The sequence below is a fragment of the Tupaia chinensis genome, unplaced genomic scaffold (genome assembly GCF_000334495.1).
Source record: "Tupaia chinensis unplaced genomic scaffold, TupChi_1.0 Scaffold000196_1, whole genome shotgun sequence".
NCBI classification, from domain to species: domain Eukaryota; kingdom Metazoa; phylum Chordata; class Mammalia; order Scandentia; family Tupaiidae; genus Tupaia; species Tupaia belangeri.
This window is the reverse complement of record NW_006159671.1, coordinates 2,130,378-2,136,125: the sequence shown is the minus strand read 5'-3', so window position 1 is coordinate 2,136,125 and position 5,748 is coordinate 2,130,378.

The window sequence follows — 5,748 nt, the reverse complement described above, 5'->3', positions numbered from 1 at the left end:
GGTCTCCACACTACAATCACTCCCCCCTCCCCAGTTCCAACCAGCCCTGGATCATGGGTACCTGCACACTTTGTTCAGGGAGGTATCAGATGTGAACCCCAAGCCATCTCATGTGGGCAAGCCTTGTAGAGCATTGCATTACTGCTGAGCCCCACTGGACCCCAAGGTTCTTCTAGAGAGCCTCTCTGCACAGCACTGGATCTCCCTTCCCATTCTTATTTTTTTCCTGTCACATCTTTTTCTCTTTTCTACTTTAGGAAAAAGAGTTGCTCACTATTGTGGAATTAAAAAGAAGGAAATATGGGAGACCAGCAGTTGGTGTAATAGCTATGTCTCTGGATTCCCATGTAGCTGACCACGGTTTGAATCCCGGGTCTGGTGGCTTAAACTCACACTGGGTGAATGTGCATGTGTGCCCAGAATGGAGAAGAAGGGATTGTGGCATGGCCATCCCTCCTGGGAGATGATTTCTTGCTTTCTGTTTCTCTGTTTCGGTCTTTCTAGAAAACTCACGCATCCTATAGCAAAAATCTCTGGGAAAAAAAAATAAATATGTAAACTATACCTACCTAATCTATATTTTTTATTTAAAGAATTATTTATTTATTATCATTATTTTTCAATTTGACCGGAGAAAGACAGAGAGAGAGAGAGAGAGAGAAAGAGAGAGAGAGAAAGCGAGAAAGCAAGCTGCCAAGTCCGGGACTTGAATCATGGTTGGCCATGTGGGAGTCCAGCTCCCTTAATTACCACACTACTTGCCAGCCCCTCTACCAAATCTATGTTAAAAAAAATTCTGGTCAAGTAATGGATGCTCTATGCTCTTTATTTGCCTCACTATCATCCTTCTTTACCGCCAGTCCTTTCTCTTTTCATATGGTATCAGCCTTTGAAGAGAGCTTGTGACTCCTGTACCCCTGCTTATTTTTCAGGAAATCTAGCTCTCCAGCAGTAGAATGCAGTGATGGGAATGTAAAAGAGATTGTCTTTGATAAGGAACTAGAAGATAAGAGTTCTGACTATTAACTATCTCTGTGTCTCCGGACAAGTTATATCTCTTTCAGCCTCATTTTCCATTCGAATAATAAGGGAATTGAACTAAATTGGAATTTTTTTTTTTTAAACAGATTTTTGCTATAAGGTGTGTGTGCTTGCTGGAGAGTCAGAGACAGACAGAAAACGAGAGATCACCTTCCAGGTGGGATGGCCATGCTGCAGTCCCTTCTCCTCTTGGGATTTTGGACATGCATGCACATGTGCCTGGTTTGAATTTTAAGCCATCTGGTCTGGAACTCAAACTGTGGTTGACTATGTGAGAGTCCAGTGACATAGCCATTATGCCACCTGCTGGTCCTTACATTGGTAGCTTTTGAGTGGACAACTGAAGGCCTGTATTAGGAGACAAAGAAGAATCATGTGGTTTGGGCTTTTTCAATACCCACTGGATTTTCATTTGAATCAAAAACAACAGTAGGCTTTTTTTTCCCATTTGCTCTAGATACCTACACTCACTAGACAGAGAGACAGAGAGACAGAGAGATAAAGAGAGAAATAACCCCCCAAGGGGCATGACTAAGCTATAACCCCTTCTCCATTCTTCTCTCAGGACTTTGGGCATGGTGAGATTTGCAAGCCATCATGTTTGGAACTCCACTACTCAGTCAGCCCTGTGGGATCAAGCCTTAACTCCCTTAACTTCCATGCCACCTGCTGGGCCACATTAAAGAATTTTTAAGGTCCTTTCTAGTTCTATATTGCACAGTTTAGAAATGAAAGACCACAATGGTAGTTCTGATAACATTTGTTGATATTGCTTCATGGTTTATAAAGTACTTTGAATCCCTGACACAGAAAATAAATCCCACTAAAATGATAGCAAGCCAAGATATAATATTGACCCAGAGCTTGCTTTAGCACGGGAGCCAGCCACCCGGTGTACAGCAGAGACTCCAGGGCAGGCTGAAGAGTGAGAAAGCCTTACAGTCAAAAGAAAAAGCTTCCTGTGTGTTGGTGTGGGGAAGCTGCAGGCAGGCCACTGCAGAGCAGGGCGTCCTGTGCTATCGATTAGGGGGGCATATCTGGTTTTCTCCAGCTGGTCCTAAGTTGGAGGTAGGGATGAAATTTAGAGAAGATGTCAGTTATTAAGGGAGTCCTGGCTATTTGGGTGTAATTTCAGGATTATTATTTGGACTCATGGGCTGGTCGCTAAAGACAGTAGTAGGTCATTCAAGACTAATTACTGTAAACAGCAAGTTTTGGGGGTGATTGCTGTAGGTTGTGGGTCAAGGTACTACACACACACACACACACACATACACACATACACACAAACACACATATATGTTATGTATATATTCTGCTTTCTGTCTATATTTTCAGTCTCTAATTGATTTTTACTTGAGCTCTAAAATAACAGTGAAAATGGAAATCATAACTTCCCTCCTTCCCCTGTTAATATTCTCTACTTGAGAACCCCTAACTAGCTTATCTGGGCTTCTGCTAGACTTTTTTCCTTCTGCTTCTCCCATTAAGAAAAAATATAAGGAAGATAACGCATGTCTACTTTTGTACACTCTCTATTCTGATTGGAATGGAAACCTCTGAGAAATATGATCGAGTACACTCCCTACTGCCAGTAATAGGGGCTCTTAGAAAGACTGCACAGCTCTGCCTTTCACTTCGAGGGCGCTCCACGTTATACTGCCTCAAAACACACTCAGGGACCTTGTGAAGCCACCTGCGACTGCCAGTTATGGAGCAGTGGCGATTTCTTAATAGACATGTGAAAAACCTGTCAGAACTAGGAAAGTCAGTCCACTTTGTCGTCAGCATCAGGCTCCTGGATCCTTCTTCGATGAATTATTTTTCTGTGCCATCCAATAGGACCTGATTTTACTTTCTCTTCTTTTGATTAAGGCAGGCAAAGCAGAGGGCACTATGATACCAAACAAGCTAAAAACAACAAAAACCCAGTTTGGCTACCTAATTCTTACTCAAGGCAGTTTTTCTCTCAAAATGTATATTCTCACATGGTCCACTGGGGTTTATAATGAACTCACTCCCTTACATAGTCTATATAAGTGGGTAAATACGACTTCTTCTCTTCAGCCTGTTTTCTTCATTATCTTCCTGATGTTTGCCAATATTTTTACCAGAAGGAGGGTGCCTTAGACCACTGGAGGAGATGGAGACTAAGAGCCGACCTGGTCCAGGGCATGCTAGCTGATGCGGGATATCTGTCCAGGCAGGGGATGCATCGGCTGGTGGTCAGTGCTGCATCTTGACCTCTGATTAAAATTAAAGATGAAAAAAAGAGAAAATTGAGTTATGGGGTCACCCAGGGCAGTCAGGAGATTAGAACACACCCAACTCTCAGGTAAAAAGGAGAAACTAAAGTGGGAGAGAGGCACCTTTCTGATTTGCTTATCATCTATCCTCACAGACGACCAAGAAGGAGGGACTAATGTTTGAAAACCTAAGATCTGTCCCTTGAAATGTTTAAAAGTTCTGCATTTTTAGGACACCTTAGAGTGGTCTCAAGAGGAGTGCTTTTATATAAAGCAAACAGTCGCTCAAAACTCTAAGAGAAAAGATATTTAAAGAGAAGAATGTCTTGACAGGTGTAAGGCAGCCACTTCAGTGATATACTGAGAGAGGACTGAAAGTTCTCCTCCAATTATCTCCCTAGATGGTCTCACCGCAGTGCCAGATAGCCTCCTGTTGCCTCTTTCTAGACGACGGCATTAATAGAGAACATTGAAAGTCCTGTATGTAATGTAGGCCCTCAGGGTGTAATGGAGGGACCGTAAGAACAGGGCTCTGGAGACCAAGAGCTGGGTTTGAACCTGGTCTGGGCTCGGCCACTGCCCGTGCCCTTTGTGCCATCACCAAATTTTGTTAGCCTTGATACCCTCTCTGTAAAGCCTGAGGTCATCATTCCTCTCCTGCCTCCTTCTAGCAGATTATTTCAGGCAAAAATATGATTACCAATGGCAAGATGTCTTGTAAATTCAAATACGGTTATACTTTGTTCCTTTCCCCCGCCTAACCTCCAACCTTGTTTCTCTCTCTGGCTTCCCACCTCACTGCCTCCAGCTTTTATCACCTCCTCTCTTCTTCACCTCCTTTCTTCCCATTTTACTTCAGATATGAATAGAGGCAGATTGGAATTCAAGTAGCTGATTAGTCAGCCTGTCACCTAACAAAGTTCTGATTGATGTGAGCAAGAGACAACTGATTAGATTTTGAATCTGGGTTGAGAGTTCCAACACGGCATTGTGGATTATCTCGGTGGCAAAACTAAATAAGTAAATATTGGATTGTTGGAAAAGTCATGACACATTATTGCATAGAAAAAACAAAAAAATACATCATGACATTTTTAAAGAATTCTTTATTTGTTGTTATTATTTTTTAAAAAATTTGGCCAGAGAGAGAGAGACACAGAGAGAAAGGGAAATTGTGAAAGCAAGCCACCAGGTCCAGGACTTGAACTGCTGTCAGTCACGTGGGAGTCAACCACTGTACCACCTGCTGGCCCCCATAATGACTTTTATGACAACCCAATAGCTCAAAATTTAAAAAAAATAACTGGTTGGGACCAGCAGTTAGCATAATGGCTATGTCGCTGGACTCCCATGTAGTCAACCGCAGTTCCCGTCCCGGATCCAGTAGCTTAAAACTCACACCAGGTGTGTGTGCGTGCGTGCCCAAGATCCTGAGAGGAGAATGGAGGAGAAAGGATTGCGGTGTGACCATCCCCCCTGGGGGGTGATTTCTCGCTTTCTGTTTCTATGTCTCTCTCTGTCTGTCTGGTGAGCGCACACACCCTATAGCAAAAACCTCTCAAAAAAAATTAACTGGTTAAAATGATAAAATGAAAACAAAAACAATTGTTTGAAATCTCTATATGTTGTCCTAGTAGTACAGAGTATAAGGAGGAACAGAAAAACCTACTAAATCCAAACAGGAAGAGCAAGAGTCTGTCATTGTTGGGCCAGGAGCACTCTTATCCCACACTCCTTTTTCCTCAGCTCTGAAGTATAGTAAGGTGCTCTACTTTGGGTGAATATCATGGAGAAAACAAGGCTATCTATCTTTGCAATTTTTAGTCTACAGCAACAGCTCCTGAAAGGAGCAGGACACAGACATCTCTTATATATACATGTATATGCAATGAGCCCATTGCATTTCTCAAGCTGCCAGGACTAGAACTTGAACTGTGCAGGTGGTCATATGGCATCCAGCTGCCCCAGAGGGTGAATATTTTAAACCTGGCTTCTTTGGTGGTGTTCCTGGGACAGAGTATCATATCATTCAGCTAGTATATATACATGTCCTCTAAACTAGATGTCGGAAAGGTTTTATTTTAGGTGGGCATGACTGAGCGGGCCAAGATTCCCTTCCAGATTTCCACTCACAGGATAAAAACTCTGGACCAGACACAAGTCAAAGTCCTGTGCATTAAGTGTGGAGGTTTTGTGCTGAGAAAGGCAAGCTGAGACCAGGGTTGCTATACCTTCTAGTGCTAGTAAAACATGGTGTCACTCCCAGATCTGAGCTCCACAGTCCTGACTGAAGGGACTAACTATATTTGGGACAAAGCATGGCAGAGTTCATGCCTAAAGCCATTGTTGAAAACAATGAAGATTTTATTGGCAAGCAGTTAACGAGTAGCTGGTGCTTCCATACACCTAAGTACAATTAAAAAAAATAATAAAAAGGAAGACCAGTCAGAAGTTTTATAGA